The sequence below is a fragment of the Carlito syrichta genome, unplaced genomic scaffold (assembly GCF_000164805.1).
Source record: "Carlito syrichta isolate Samal-C Ts95f unplaced genomic scaffold, Tarsius_syrichta-2.0.1 Scaffold86271, whole genome shotgun sequence".
Taxonomy (NCBI): domain Eukaryota; kingdom Metazoa; phylum Chordata; class Mammalia; order Primates; family Tarsiidae; genus Carlito; species Carlito syrichta.
Window position 1 is genome coordinate 175751 of NW_007030367.1, and position 17658 is coordinate 193408.

Sequence of the window (17658 nt, forward strand, 5' to 3'; positions counted from 1 at the left end):
GGTTATCAACTGTTCACCAGAGTGCCCTTTGTTTTTCAGTTTTAGGTTTAGTGGGAATTTTTCCAGCTCTGTAAGTACAAGAAGCAAGGGTTTGTGTTGAGTATACAGCAACCTCCCAGAGGAAGGGAGGAGAATTTAAAATATCAGGTTTTCTTCCTATGAATACGCTGCACAGAAGTTCCCCACAGGGCTCAGTTGTGCAAAAGAGGCACACTGCTATTTTGACAGAAGATTAATGTACACAGTTCCCAACCAGAGCTACCCAACATCAGGATGAGAACATTCACATTTCTGTGTAAATTCCTAATATGCTCATATTTACAAGTACAAAAGCATAGGGATATGTTTTCAAATTGCATTTTAATTAAACTTCAAAATATCTTCTCAAGGACTTTTTTACATTTTCCTCCAAATTGAAAGACATTTACAAATGGGAATAAATGCAAAATGTGTCACACCTAAAACTGGATTGTTTTAACGCCTATCTCTGCCAAATCGACATTGCTTTGGGGGTCTAAAAAGCAAAACAGAGCCGGGTTTGGTGGCTCAGCCTGTAATCCCACACTTTGGGAGGCCGAGGTGAGTGGATTGCCTGAGCCCGAGGGTTCGAGACCCGCCTGGGCAACTTGGCGAGACCTCATCTCTACAATAAATCAAAAAATTAGCCGTGCATGGTAGCACGTGCCTGTAGTTCCAGCTACTTGGAAAGCTGAGGCGGAAGGATTGCCAGAGCCCAGCAGGTTGAGGCTGCGGTGGCCAGGAACAGCCACTGCACTCCAGTCTGGGTGACAGAGTGAGACTCCAACTCAAAAAACAAAAGCAAAACAGTTCATCTATCTTCCATTTGACTAAGGTAATTGATGGTCACAGTTCACTGGGTTGTCATTGAAAAAAGGCTGGGAAGTGGCTCTGTTGAGTTCTATGTTCTACAAAATAAATGCAAAGCAGTAACAAACCATGTCACACAGGATTTAGTAATCCTGTAATCACATTACTCTTTCTTTCATCCACCATAAGTTTTAGTGGAACCCTTAAGTCAATGTAGAATACTAAAGAATAAATATGTAGAAGAGTTGTATCATGGCTACCTATAGGGGAGAGAAACCAGAAGCAAGAAAGTTTTCTTAGGGAATAATATTTTTTTTCCTTTGGATGACACAGTAAGAGAGTCTTAGTTGTGTATTCCTGAGAATTAGGAATTGTGTTTATAACATTTAATAAGAACGTATAACAACTATTATGTCAGGCAGAATAAATTAGCATAATACCAAGCCCAAGTCACAGAGCAGATACTGTTTGCTATGAGCTTATCTCACGCCACACTAACCTACTTTAGACCATACCTATTGTGTTTAATCCTCTCAAGCATCCTGTGAAAAAGATAATCTTTGTCACCATTTTAAAGATGATGCAACTTTGCATAGACAGGTTACACAATTTGCCCAAGAGCACACAGTTTGTAGTAGCAGAGACGAAAGCAAAATTTTCCTAATTCCAGAGTCTCTATCCTGCATGCTATAGCTTACAAATGTTACAGGAAAGCTTGGTTCAGAAAAAACATCTTTTAGACAAAACTATTTTTGTTCAGGGCAATCATAGGTCTGAGACAATCCTATTTTGCTTCCGTACTCTATTTCCCAGTGAGGGCATCATTTTACCAGCTTCAGGGCATCTTCTAAGGCTGACTGGGGCCCTAGATTCCACAAAGTTCTAAAATTCTCTCTCTCTCTCTCTCTCTCTCTCTCTCTCTCTCACACACACACACACACACACACACACACACACACAGCGCCAAGGAGCCCAGGTGTTTGCCCAGGCCCATGAATGGGCAGCTGTTGCTTTAAAAGGAGTGAGACAGAGGAAGGCCAGGGAGCGCTGGCTGGCAGGCGGGTGTGTAAACGTATACAGAGAGCCACTTTCTGTAAGAAGGGCAAAACAGATTTAAAATGGGACCACCTTGGAGATGAAATCCCCCCCCTTACCTCTCAACCTGCTCCAAACTCCAATATTCAGTTTTTCCGAGTCTCTCTCTCCCTCCCCCCTTCCCTGGGGGACGCTGATTTTCTATGTGAACACTTGGCACATGGCAGAGCACTTTTACTTCTTCATTTAGCAGTCAGAAATAATTTCAGACGCAAAACCCTCCCCCAGCTAACAGATGCGTGTGCCTACTCTGCGTACTCCTCTGTCTACTGTCCACACAGGAGCCGACAATGAGTGTGCCCTCGTGGATTCTTTTCAGGGGGGAGGTCATCTCTGCATTGGTTCTTGGTGACTTATTTATTTTTTAATTACATGAAAAAGAGGAAATAAAAGGTTTCCATTGAAATTGGCTTTATTTAAGGAAGAACACCTTTTGTCATAGGAAGACGTTGTGGGGAGAATGGACCAGGCTTGATTTGGGTTTCAGCTTCCTTCCATTTTTGAAATCAGCATGGGCAGGGGGTGAAGATTACGCACCACCATGGAGGAGTGCTTGCCTTGGTTTTGAAAGCGTCATCAGTTCAAGCCGCTTGAATTCTCCCCAGATCCCCAGAGTCTGAAATTCCCTGCCTTTTTAAAATCAGTAATCTGTTCTCCCATTTGCCCCAAAGGAAAACTTAAACCTTTGAATATACTTGCCCAAAAGAAAACACAAGTCTTAGTATAATGGCTAAATTGACTCACTGAAGGGGAACAAAAAAAGATATTTTTTACCTTCACTATGGTAAAAGACCACCATGTCCCTAAAATTGTCTGGTTCTTATCACAGTTCTTTCTCCTTGTCCCACGATTTCCAAGAATCACAGATTCACCTGCCCAAGCAATAAAGGCTACCCCATGAACCTCAAAGCAGATTAAGTTCTATCTGCTCAAGTGGGTAACCTCTAAGCTGTTGTCTGACTCTCTCCTGATATCACACACTCCTAATGTGTCACTGTCAAGAGACATTTAGTGTAAGAAGTAAAGCTCGAAACAGGTTATATTAAGGGACAGGTAGTTTTGATTGCACGGTTTGATGGTTGGGCCTGCAGTTCACATAGTACCTGGTCTTTCTAAATGCTGTAGTGAATCCACAATTGCTCATTTTTCTTATTTTCTACTGAGTTGATGGTTTTTTTTGAGGGTTGGCCCAGCAGTCATCTTGTTGTCTAGTAAATATGTGTCTCATTGGAAGTGACTAGATCCTCTGGCACCTGACCCCTTTGGTCACAGTTATTTTCTCTCATTCTGGACTACAGTACTACATATTCAAGCACCGTTCACCCCCTCCCCAACTAACGGTAAGGGTCAGGTGCCACACTTACACATTCCCATAGCACACTCCAGGATCAAGAAATACACGCCAATGGCCGGGCGTGGTGGCTCAAGCCTGTAATCCCAGCACTTTGGGAGGCCAAAGCAAGAGGATTGCCTGAGCCCAGGGTTCGAGACCAGCCTGGGCAACTTGGTGAGACCTCATCTCTATAATATATAAAAAAAAAAATTAGCTGGGTGTGGTAGCATGCACCTGTAGTTCCAGCTACCTGGAAGGCTGAAACAGAAGAATCGCCTGAGCTTAGCAGGTTGACTCTGGGGTGGCCGTGAGCATGCCACTGCACTCCAGTCTGGGTGACAAAGTGAGACTCTGATTCCAAAAAAAAAAGAAAAAAAGAAATACAAGTTACCAATGGGTGCCTCTTCAAATCAATAATCTTCAAATGTAAAGGAGCAGCTAGATGCTATGCAGGGGAAGAGTAGGGAGGGAAAACTTTTGAGCCTGCTGGCAAGTAGCCTCTCTTCTGTTGCCTGTGAACAGTTTCTTTCTGGCATCAGCTTTACATCCCCAGTTCAGCAAAAGAAAAGCCCTGAAGATAACCAACTTCAACTTCTTTAGAAAGCAATTTAGTGATACAGTATTGTTTTTCTTTTTTATTTATTTTTTAGTTCTTATTTTAAAGATGTAGAGTACAATTCAGGGTTAGGTATACAAATGATCATTGTACAGGTAAAGTTTGGGCCTCAATTTGGTCCCCACATCACCTGGTTTGAGATCAGGCACTCTTATTGATGAAGTGTGCTCCATCCCCCGGCTCCCTCCCCTGGCAGTTTCCCACTACTGCCAATCCCTTTCTTGTAGTATTAGGATCATTGTTCAGGGTCCCCTTATGAGTGAGAACATGTGGTACTCAGTTCTTTGTTTCTGTGATAGATCACTGAATAAAGTAGACTGGATTAAAAGTTGATAACTGTTATAAATATTAGAGATGGGAGTGTTAACAAATGTTCCACACATTTGCCATCTCTGGCATAGAACACCTAGATCAGGTGATTCATCCACAACTGCCAGAATCAAGAGGGATTGTGGAAGTGCCTCTTTCCTTCAATAAAGTTGTAGAGGCATGCTCTGGGTGTTTCTTGTCCCTCCCCCCGCCGGCCCCCCAAAGTTTTCACAATCTATGTTGGAGTTGTTAGAATCAGTATTGTTTTTCAAGCATGTCCCTTGGAGGTGTCTCACTATCCCCTTCTCCAAGAAGCTTATCAAAATAGTGATTTGGCCACAGTCATAACTCCCGAAGTTTTAGAAACACAACTTTTCCATTTGTGCATGTTCAGTCCACCCCTTCAGTCTTGCTCTGGCTCTCTGTATTTTCCCTATAGAGATTGTCTTCATACTTTATGTTAATCGCCTGCTTACTTCTTTATGTTTTCATAGACTGTAAACTCCATGAAAACTGTATCTTTTATTCTACCACCAGCACATGGCATATCCTGGCCAGTATTAGGTGCTCAGTAAGAGTGTGTTGAACAAGTATGAATGTGCTACCTCCAGATCTTAAGCTCCCTATAGGCAAGAACCTTGCCTATCTCACCTCTCTTGCTGTAATTTATTTATTTATTTATTTATTTATTTATTTTAGTGATGTGGGGTACAATTCAGGATTAGGGGTATACAAGTGGCCAGCGTACAGATAAAGTTTGGGGCTCCTTCTCCTAATTTGAGATCAGGTACCCTTATTGATGTGTCATCTCCGCCACCCCGGCAGTATCCCACTACTGCCAATCTCTTACTATAATTTCATCAGAACAGTGCCTGATATTATATATCTGTGTATATATATATATAATTATTATTGTTGTTGTTATTACTGCTATTCCTCTTGACTTTTCCACAGAGAGTCTCCAACAAACCCCCCTCCTGATTATGGGCACTTATTACTTTGGTTCTATAAGCTGAATTACCCATCTCCATCAACATAACCATTTGTTCACTCACCACTCACGTATCTAACCATTCAACAAATATGGTTTCCTTGTGTTCAAATAGATTATATCGTATCTACTGGTCCATACATTATGCTTGTAGAGCTACAATTTCTGAAGTCACTCCTTACTCTTTCTATTTTCCTTGTTCATCACTTTGACCATATCCTCTACTGAACTGTAGCCTTAGATTGATTTCATATTACACTTTGAGTAAAACACAATTTTCCGAGTATTTTTTTCAAAGGCCTCTCCCAGCTTGACCCGCCCTCTCTGGCTGTTTTCAACTCCTACTCTAACCTAGCCTTCACCTTCCAGACCAACTAAATTTATTGTCATGTGGTTCCTTCCACTCGTTCTTCCTCTCCTGGCTATGAGCCTTTGCTCAATTTTTTCCATATCTATGGAACAACAACCAAACCACAACTTTCTCCTCTTTAAATCACAGCCCAAGGACCAACTGCTCCAAGAAGTTTTTCCCCACCCATCTTCCAATCCATCAGATCATCACTGACCCAGACTTCTACCACAACATAACCTTGAAATGACTGAATTTATAAGTATGGTATGGCTGTTGTCCAATTTCTGGCTTACGTCAATACTAACGGCCTAATCTCAGTATTAATCAATGTTAAATTTGAAAAGAACCAAAAGAAGTGTTCAATAGTGATTAAATCACTATTGATTTACAATTTAATCATTGTAAAATTTAGCCATTTTTGAGAGAAGACAATTAGGTGTACTTTGTTTGAATTTAATGAATGTATTCCCGTCTTGTTCCCCAAGGAATTTGAGAGTGATCACAATAACATATACAATGGAAATTAAAATGAAGAACTATCAAGACCAGAGAAAACATAGATGGAATAAAATAGCAAGATTATGGAGAAAACTGGAATGTAAATAATCAGACCATAACTCCATAGTTATTAAAGTTGAACTGCCCATTTGGCTCTGATCTTCTTGGCACCAAAATTATTAATTATTAAGCCCTATTTCTTACTCAATATTTAAAATTAATTCATCCTCTTTGAATGATATGAAAATTATCAGGTTACTGGTACTTTCTGGAGTTGACATAGTAGTATAACAAAGATGGGTGTTTCCAAAACTATTTTGCATGAAACATAGTCCCAAAAGACGGCGTAAAAAGGAGTTCCTTTGTTAACTTTTGGAGGGTTTGTGTAATGCTGAAGAAAATAACCCATTTTGCTTTATTAAAACCTAGTACTTCCCAAATGAACTTGAACCTCATCCCTCAACCTTTTCCCCACTTCATACCTGTTAGCACCCCACAGAAGTAGCTTCCAAGTGACTTACATTGGACAATAATAAAGAAACAAACCACCTTTAGATGTTTCAACTGTATTTAGGGGTTTTGTTTTGTTTTGTTTTTGAGTTGGGGTCTTACTCTGCTGTCCAGGCTGGAGTGCAGTGGCATGATCACAGCTTATCCTGGCCTTGACTTCCTGAGCTCAGACGATCCTCCCACCTCAACCTCCTAAGTAACTGGGACTACAAGCATGTACCACCATGCCTGGCTAATACATACAAATATACAAATATGTACATATATATATTTGTAGAAACAAAATCTTGCTATGTTGCCCAGGCTGGTCTTGAACTCCTGGGCTCAAGTGATCCTCCCACCTTGGCCCCTGAAAGTGCTGGGATTATAGGCATGAACCACTATGCCCAACCTTTAATAGCATTTGTAGTATTTTAGTTCTTAAGCTGGGTGATAGGCACACAGGTACTCAGTATATACTTTTTGATGTACTTGATGTGTTTCCTAATTGCAAAAAAAAAAAACAACTATATCAGCAAAAAAAAAAATCATCTCCCTCATGAAACTTTAGTTCCCAGCAGCTTATCCAACACATTGAACATACTGAAAGAGGCCTCTTTATTGTATGTCTTGTTTCTTAATGTTATTAGATATAATAATAAAAATATAGAGTAACAATAACAGCAGATAGTTACCTAGCACTCGTGTGCCAAGCAATCTTCTCAAGGGTCTACTTCTATTAATTCATTTACTCCTTACAACACCTCTGTGCCTCATGCTATGATTTTCCTCATCTCACACATGAGGATACTGAAGTGCTGAAGGGTTAAGTAACTTGCTGCAGGGAAGGGGCAGAGCTGGAATGCAAGTCCCAGTTGTCGGCTCCTGAATCTCCCTATTTCACCACTACCATGTACTGCCCTATTTTATGCCATGTGATCAAGGAAGACGTCCCTGATATGTAGACATTTGAGGGAAGGCCTGAAGGACATAAGGGAGAGAAGCATGTGGTATTTTAACTTCCAGGCAGGTATTCAGCTTTCCAGGCTGAAGAAATGTCAAGTTGATGTTCATGAGGCAGGTGTGTGCTTGGTGAGTTTCAAGCAATCCATAACATGGGCAACCCTACATTGTCAAAGACCCACCTCTCTCTCGAGACTCCATTTTATGTTCATTTACCCATCATGTTTACTTCCCTCAGCATGTCTTTTAGTCTCTCACCTCTAGAACTCTTTCTCCCTGAACCACTCCTTCTCCCCCACTCCCTATGTCCCTTCCTTTATCAGGCTAACTTTGGGCCTCGCCTTATGTCGCATCTTCCATGACATCTTAGTTAGTGACATAGTTTGGATGCTGTGCCCTCCAAATCTCACACTGAAATGTGATCCCCACTGTTGGAATGGGGCCCAGTGAGAGGTGTTTGGGTGATGGGACAGATCTCTCACGAATGGCTTGGTACCTTTCCCACGGTATTGAGTTCATGTGAGATCTGGTCATTAACAAGAGTCTGTCACCTCCTTTGTCTCTCTCTCTCTCTCTCTCTCTCTCTCTCTCTCTCTCTCTCTCTCCCATGTCTTCTGTGATACTCCAGCTCTCCCTTTGCCTTCCACCATGACTGTAAGTTTCCTGAGGCCCTCATGAGAAGCAGATAGCCAGTGCCATGCAGAACCGTGAGCTAAAATAAACCTCTTTTCTTTATCAATTATCTAGCTTCAGGTAGTCCTTTATAGCAATGCAAAAAAGACCAATACATTTGGTTTCCCCAGAATTGGACTAGCTATTTCCCATATACCCCATGGCTCTGTATTTTTCCACCCAATAGCTATCATTAAGTCACGATTATGTCAAGAACTTGGTGGCAACATATCACATAGATCCCATAAAAACCCACATAAAAATAGGTTTGGTAGTGACTCCATTTTATGGATGTGGAACATGAGGATAAGAAGGTCAAGCAACTCACCAAGGTTCCCTGGTGAGAACCCTGGTCCAGATAACGCCAAAACGCTTGTTCTAAGCATCCTGATAGATAGCCTGTAATTGCATGTTCCCATAGCTGTCAGCCACTAAGCTCCTCGAGGCAAGGACTATGTCTGAAATGGTTTCTGCTACAGAAGAAGCTGAATAAACAGCTGACTAAATGAATGAAACATAGCAAATTTCTCCATGAGCCGTGCATCCTTATTCTCCAAATCTGGGTCAGAACACTCAGATCCAAGGCTGAATTCTGATGTTTAGTGGCTGTGTCTGCACCATCCAGATCCTCTTTTTTCAGCCAGACCACACCATGTATTAATATATTTCAGAGTCTGTATTTCTGCTCACTTCGTCCCCCTTGCTTGAGTCTTGACATCTCTCCCTTTTTTCTCAGGGTTCAGCAGAGAGTCTCCCTTCTCCATCCTTCAGTCCTCTTCTGACCAGCCTGATGCTTGGGAAGAGGTTGATTCGGTGATGCATTCATCATCCATGACAGTCTCTTCAACAATCCAGAACTTCGCCAATGTACTGCCTTCGGGAACATTCTATAGACAACTTCCTCACTGTCTACTCCTGGCTCTGAACTATTCTCTGTATCCCTCCAATTTGTGTACTTAATTTGTAACATATGTATTTTTATTATGATCTATCACATCATAAAAGATTCCTCAGTTAATCTGTTTCCCTAGTTAGACAACAATATGGTGGATGACAATCAATGTTTTAAGGAAACTGAAGTGGTATTTAAAAAGCTTGTTTATCAAAACGATTTTTAGATTATAGTTGAAAATGCTAATACAAGAGCTATTAAAGCTTTACTTAGCAGTAGTGTACAAGAAGTGGTTTTAAGTAATATAGAATAGAAAAAAATCATCTATCGGGCACAATGTGCCCAGGTGGGAATAGTGGATACATTTAAAACCCAGACTTCTTTGCCTCTATACAATACAACCATGTAGCCAAAAACAACTTGTACCCTCTTAAGCTATTGAAATAAAGAAATAGCTTAATGGAATGTGGATAATCTTTTACATTCATAATATTGGAATTCTTCTTATATCTTTTTAATGAAAACTTAATAATATAACAGGTCAGGCTCTGGGTCAAACTCATTTTCTTATTTCTATTCTGAACACTGTATAGAATCAATATCTAAGGAAGAACAGGCTGTGACATGCATGTGATAATAATTCATCAAAATAACAACTCTTAAATAAAAATTTCTAGAGGTAGAAGTCACTCACTCAACACACATACAAACACATACACACATACTTTTAAAGAAATCACATCTCTGATCTGGTGGGAGATATTAGTATACCATGATGCTGCGATAATTATTGACCTATTTCATTAGTATAGAGTTTCTTCATTTATAATGATATTACATTAGATTGTTTAAGTATTTCTTATGTACCAAGTACTGTGTTAAGTGCTTTTTATGCATTATTTTCTTTAACCTTTCAAAACCCCTAGGAGGTAGGTGGGGCTTTCATCCCAATTTGCAGATAAAGACCATTAAACTAATTGATTCGAAGAATACATATGTGTTCAGAAAGGTCACGTTAGAATTGGAAGTAGGCAATTTGAGATCAGAGTCTCTGCCTTTCTAAAATATAAATTAATTCATAAACTCATATATCATTTGGGAATTTTAAAAGAAAATTTTACTTCATAGTCTTTACAATGGATAAACAGGAAAAAGAAAGAAGAAAAAATAGTTGCATAAGGTAAGATTTTGAAATTTCTTACGTTGATTTGATGTCTATAGTCTACATGTATTTTGAAAAAAAATTAACATTTACCAATAAAAATAAAATAGTCCTAAATAATGGAATAAAGTAGTTGTTTCATATCATATTTATTTAAAATGTATTAATTAGCAAGCACCACAGATTTTTTTATATTAAAATATACTTTTTTCTGAAGCAACATATACTATTTTTGAACCCTGAGGATTATTTGATCATCCACTTGGAAAAGTTTCTTATTGCAAAATAACAAGTTGGCAAAGAAAATAATGAACTTGCCAACTTAAAAATGTTAGTCATGATATCTATGTCTAAAGATCACCACTTTTTGGGTAAAACCTCCAGTGTCTTTTAATAATTATTAAATATGGAATTTTTAAAACCCAAACCAACAGGAATTTTATATGAATTATGCCATGTTAATATAAAATGTCCAGCGTTTCAAAAGTTTTTTCCTCTTTAAACCACATAAAAGAGTTGGAAAAGAGTTAAAGAGGCCACAAGGTTCATCCCGACCACTTGCAATCAAGACTGGTCTCTAAGAGGCATATTTTAAGATTATTTACTAGAATAATTTTAATCATATTCATAAATTGTATTCTGATTATTTGACACAAAACAAAATGTTATTGGCATATCTTAAATTTAGCTGACAGCTTGGGAATGACCACTAGGTGGCAGCCCAGGAGACACTCAGCCTTAAACTAACACTTGAAGAGGCATAACTGGAGGAGTAAGAGAAAGATATAGAAGGAAAATAAACAAGATTCTCCTTTCTCCTAATGATTTTCAGATCGTATGGCTTGTGTTTAATCCTTTTATGGAGCATAGAAGACAAGGAAAATAATTTTTTTTACTGGAAGAATAAAATCACCCAGAAACTCATTCCTCTTAATGTTTTCCTTCATATGCATGTTTTTACACCATTGTAATGAACATATAATTTGATGCTCATCTAATCCATTTTACACTACAGTCAGTATCCTTTCAAATATAAAGGGAATCTTCTGTGATCCTGCTATAAAATTTTAATGACTCCTCCCTGCCTTTCCCCAGTGGCCCTCGAGGATCCCTGATCTTTACTTTTCCAAAATCTTCTCCTTCCAGGTTACCAGACTTGGCACAGCAAAAATCTCTCAATTTATATTTATTGAAGCTTTAAAAAAATGTAAATTATTATTATGGCTAAAAAAATAAAGTCTATCCTCTTAGCATTTTGTAAGAGTACAGTTCAGTAGTGTTAAGTATATTCACGTTGTTGTACAACAGATCTCCAGAACTTTTTCATCTTGCAAATCTGAAACTGTATACCCTTTGTTTTGGGTGTTTTTTTTTGGTTTTTTGTTGTTGTTGTTGTTTTGAGTTGGAGTCTCACTCTGTCACCCAGACGGAGTGCAGTGGCCGCTCCCGGCCACCGCAGCCTCGCCTGCTGGGCTCCAGTGATCCTTCCGCCTCAGTCTTCCGAGTAGCCATAATTACAGGCGCGCACTGCCACGCCCGGCTGATTTTTTGATTTATTGCAGAGATGAGGTCTTGCTGCCCAGGTAGGTCTTGAACCCTCAGGCTCAGGCAATTCACTCACCTCAGTCTCCCAAAGGTGTGGGATTACAGGCTGAGCCACCGAGCCCGGCTCTATACCCTTTGAAAAATCTCCTTCCCCACTCCTTGGTAACCACTATTTTACTTTCTATTTCTATGAATTTGACTATTTTAAATACCTCATGTAAATGGAATCTTACAGTAGTTGTCTTTTTGTAACTGGCTTGTTTCACATAATATCCTCAGGGTTCATCTATATTGTAGCATGTATTGAGTTTTCTTCCTTTTTCAGGTTAACATTCCATTGTATGTATATGCCACATTTTGTTTATCCATTCATTCATGGATGGATATTCAGGTTGCCTCCACCTCTTGGTTATTATGAATACTGCTGCTCTGCAAGGAGGGACCCCCCAAAAACTTGGAATTTATTTATAAAGAATTGTGTACTTATTCTTATGTGTTTAAACTTCAGTCGCCTTCAAAGTACACTCCACTTGATGCAATACATCTATCAAGATGCTTTTTCCACTGCTCAAAACACTTTTTCAATTCATTCATCCATTTTGGTGCCTTTTTAAAGTGCTTCTGCCATTTTTGTTGTTGTTGTTTCACCTCTTCCACATCAGCAAAATGTTTTCCTTTGAGGACTTTTTTCATGCAGGGAAACAAACAAAAAAAAATCTCTCAGGAAAGATCGGGTGAATGGGGAGGATAGGGTACAGAGGTCATGGTGTCTGGTGTCAAAAACTGCTGAACACTCAGAGCATTGAGGACATGTTGTTTGTGTAAATCACCCATGATGAAATGGACAAATAATTGACAGAATCTTCAAAAAACAAAATTCACTGAAGCCAAGCATAGTCTCACACAAGGACGCTAGCTGGTTCACTGATGCCCATGGATTCCTAGAACACTCACCCAATGGGAGAAGCCTGAACTACAGGAGACCATCCTTCAAAAAAATATTTCCGGGTTTTTTGAGTCCTCTCTCGTAAACATGGGCATGCAAATATCTCTTCAAGATCCTCCTTCTTTGACCCTTTGGATATATACTTAGAAGTAGGATTGCTGGATCACAATAGAATTATATTCTCTATAGTAAGTCTATTTTTATTTTTTGAGGGATCTTCAGACAATTTTCCATAGAGCTGTACCATTTTACATTCCCACCAACAGTGCACAAGTTTTTCAATTTTTCCTCATCCTCACCAATCTGGTTACTTTTTTTATTTTTATAAAACCTATCCTAACAAGTGTGAGGTAGTATCTCATTGTGATTTTGATTTACATTTGTCTGATTAGTGATATTGAGCATCTTTTCATATGTTTGTTGGTCATTTGTATGTCTTCTTTGAAGAAATGCCTAATCAAATACTTTTCTGGTTTTTAATCAGATTATTTCTTTTTGTTGTTAAACTGTGGGAGTTCTTTATATTCTAAATGTTAATCCCTTATCAAATATATGATTTGCAAATATTTTCTCCTAATCTGCCTTTTACCCTGTTGACTGTGACCTGCAATGCACAGAAGTGTTTTTTAATGTTTAAAGGAAACTACATAGTGTTAAACAATCATTCTTCACCATAGTCTCATCATCCTTCCATTCAGTAAGTGGTAACATCATACTTCACTTTAATCATTATATGTAGTTTCTTATTCTGGATAATGCCATAAAATAGTTTTGTGCATATAATCTTTTTCTTTCTTCTCATGATTATTTTCTTACAATATACTGCCAGAAGTAAAATTACTGGATCAAATAATGAACATTTTATGGTTTTTGATACTAGTTGCTAAATTTCTTCCTTATTAATTCCCATGACCAACTATAATATCCTAATAGTTACTGTTTACTGAACTCTTACAATGTATCAAGCACTCAGCTAGATTCTTTGCACATAGTATCATCAGTTTTCAATCAATACTACAGGGTAAGAAACATAAGTACCCTATAGTTGATAATACAGGTTCAGAGAGGTTGTTTTAGTACCAAGATCACACAACTTGTGACAGAATTGTCATTTGATTTTAATTCTGCATAATTTCAAAACCAATATGAATCTTTTCATGACACTATGTTGTTTATCTAGATTTGAAAATATGCCCCTTTCACCTTTCTTCACACTAACTTTGAGCATTATAATGCTAGCTAATTCAATAGGAGAAGAACTGTTGACCATTTTAAAGCACAAAGGAACCCAAAAAAACCCGGAATAGTTTTTGGAGGCAGGTCCCTTGTAGTGCAGGCTCTCCCCACCAGGTAAGTGTTCTAGGAACCCATGGGCATCAGTGTACCAGCTAGCATTGTTGTGTGCCACAATTTGCAGAAGAAACATTCTGAGTTGTGGCAAACAGGTGACTGGTTCTTCCACCAAGACAACACACCTGCCCACACCACACTGAGTGTTCAGCAGTTTTTGACCCCAAATTGCATGATCCCTATACCCCACCCTCCCTATTCACCTAATCTCGTCCTGAATGACTTTTATTGTTTCCCCAGATGAAAAAAGTCCTCAAAGGGAAACGTTTTGCCCATGTGGAAGAGGTGAAACAAAAAACAGCAGAAGCACTAAATGGCATCAACATTGACAAGTTCAAAAACTGTTTTGAGTACTAGAAAAGGCTTATTTGAAACACCGTGTATTGCATCAAATGTAGAGTACTTTGAAGGTGACTGAAGTTTAAACATGTAAGAATAATACACAATTTTGTATAAATAAATTCCATTTTTGGACGGTCCTCCCTTGTACATGCCTTTGATTACATGCATGGATGAATATTTTTCCACATTTTGTTTACCCCTTAGTGTCTCCCTCCCTGGCACCAAGTGGATATTTCTTTTCTCTGCACAACAATAGCACATAGCCTTTTCAGTTATTAGACAACTTTTAACCTACTTTAAATTGTGCAACTTTCTCTTATTTTTTGTATTCTCTACTTTATTTTGACTCTTATATCTTTTTTTTTTCGAGTTGGATTCTCACTTCATCGCCCAGGCTGGAGTGCAGTGGCAAGCTCACGAACACCACAGCGTCAACCTGCTGGGCTTCAGCAATACTTTCACCTCAGTCTTCCAAATAGCTAGAACCACAGGCACGTGCTACCATGCCCGGCTAATATTTTATTTATTGTAGAGATGAGGTCTTGCCAAGTTGCCCTGCCTGGTCTCAGGCAATTCACTTACCTTGGCCTCCCAAAGTGCTGGGATTACAGGCTGAGTCACCAAGCCCAGCCTACTTATCTTATCAAATAACTTTTTCTAGAGTAAATGTATTAAATCCTTGTCAATCATGTTTGTTGCCATACATTCTCTGCCATTTTGTTATTCCCACTTTTATTATTTTTATATTTATATTAAATAGTTTTTAATTTTTACATATTCACTTTTATGTTGATAATTTAATTTGTGTTTTAGTCTATTGCTTCTTAGCATAAAAATTTATTCAGTCTCCATATATAAATGCCTGATAAATATTTCAACTTTCTACTTTTGTTTTTCTATATAAAACCAATTCTGATGTCTAAATCCTTAATCCCTCTAAAATATATTTTAAAGCATAGTATATATGTAAATCTATTACTTTTTTAAGGATTATAAAGTAGATAATCCCAATATCATTTATTGAATAATCTTTTCTCACTGTTCTGTAATGCCTCAAGTATATATCAAAGCCGTTTACATTAATTACTTTTAAAAATCACTTTGAGATACAATTTGGAATAAAGTGCAAAATCGAGTAGTTTTCATATATTCACAGACTTGTGCAGTCATCACCACTACCTCATTCCACAACATCATCACCCTAAAAAGAAACTGCACACCTATGAGCAGTCACTTCCCATCCTTCCTTCCCCCAGCCTCTGGCATCTGCTAATCTACTTTCCATGTTTATAAATGTGCCTATTCTGGAAATTTCCTACAACTGGAATTGTACAATATGTGGCCCCTTAAGACCTTTTTTTCTCACTTATTTTCAAGGTGTCATGATTTTTTGTCCAGATAATGTTCCACCATATGGACATACCACATTTCATTTGTTTATTTGTTGATGGACATTTGGGCTGTTTCCACTTTTCCATTATTTCCATTATTATGAATAATGCAGCTATGAACATTCATATAAAAGCTTTTGTGTGGATTTTTTTTTTTTTTGTCTCTGGGTTGTATACCTTGGAATAGAATATCTAGGTCATGTGATAACTCTATGTTTAACTATTCGAGGAATTCTTAAACTGTATTCTAAAGCTGCATAATTTTGCATTCCCACTAGCAATATGCAAAGGTTCCAAATTCTCCGCGTCTTCATCAACATTGCTATTGTTTGTCTTTGATTTATAGTCATGCAAGTAGATGTGAAATGCTATCTCATTGTGGTTTTAATTCGTATTTTTGTACTAACTAATGATGTTGAACATCTTTTCATGTTTCTTATTGGAGAAACATCTATGCAAATCCTTTGCTCATTTTTTAATTTGGTTACTTTAGTCGGGTCTTTTTATGATTGGGTTATAAGTTATTTACACATTCTGCGTACAAGTTCCTTATCAGATATATGATTTGTCAATATTTTCTCCCATTCTGTGGGTTATCTTTTCACTTTCTTGATGATATCCTTTGAAACACAAATGTTTTCATTCTGGTTTGGGGTTTTTTGGTGGGAGTTTTTGGCTCCTCTCTTCTGATAATTTATCTGATATTGAACAAGCTCAGCATAGCACCTTTCTCCCTTCAGCTTTTGGGATCTGCCTGTCTGGTGGAGAGAATGTGTTCTGGTCTACAACTTGCCCTGTGATAAAAAGGACCTGTCCCCCAGAGGCAGAGATTCAAGACTGGAAAAAACTCAAGATTTTCCAACAGTACCATACCTAGGATGAGGTATTGCCATTTAGTTCCAGTTCTAAAGCTATGTTCTTTAAACACTTTTATTGGTAATTAGGGTACCATTATTTTTATTTTAAAAAGAAAAATAGCTTCAGTTAAAATCTCAAAATATTATATAGCTACAAACTTTTTATATTATGTCTGAAATATATAAATGTCACATTGGAAAAATGAACACAGCATGATAAAACTATAACAGGTCAAATCCTGGTCAGAATCTAAATTATTCTTTACCATTTGTTTTATTTGTAAATGTTTCATGGAAATGTAAAGTTACAATGTGTGACTCCATGGCAATATAAAATTATGGCTAACTTTTTTTAAAATGAAAATTATCTTCTCTTTTATGTTTAGCTTTGGTTGCAGAGGAAAACGGAGCACGTGCATGCAAGTTCTCTTGGAGAATAAATGAAGTGATGGAGGCCTGCAGGTTTGTGGGAGCTGAGCTGAACATGCTTCACTTTTGCACACAGTTCATCCCCATGGATGTAATTGATAGACCAAAACACAGTTCCATTAGTTATCATGTGTCCATCCTGCCCAAGCACAGAGGAACCTCTGCCATCAACTGGTACAATCTCTTTAATGATAGAAAAGATAGAACTATTTCTAAATTGCCCATAATCTTTCTATTTTTTTTTCCTTAAAAAATTAGGTATGTTTGAACAGTTGCAAAGCCTTCATTGGTCAGTACTACTGCATGGACTCTCCCAAGCCCTAGAGGCACTGCAGAATAGCATTTCCAAGAACATTCTGTGGAGTGCTAATTCCATCGGTTGTACCTAGATGTTGAGCAAACAAATGTTCTAAGGTCAGACAAGTTTGGTTCACGATGGATTTCTTTATCACAGGACTTTTTTAGAGCCTTTCATATGTGCTTTGTTTGAGCATCATAATCCCCAAGAGAGAATTCCAGTACAAAGTATTCCCAAACTTATTTGACCACAGAGCTTTTTTCAATGGCCTTTATTTTTTATAGCAGTTTGGGGTTCATG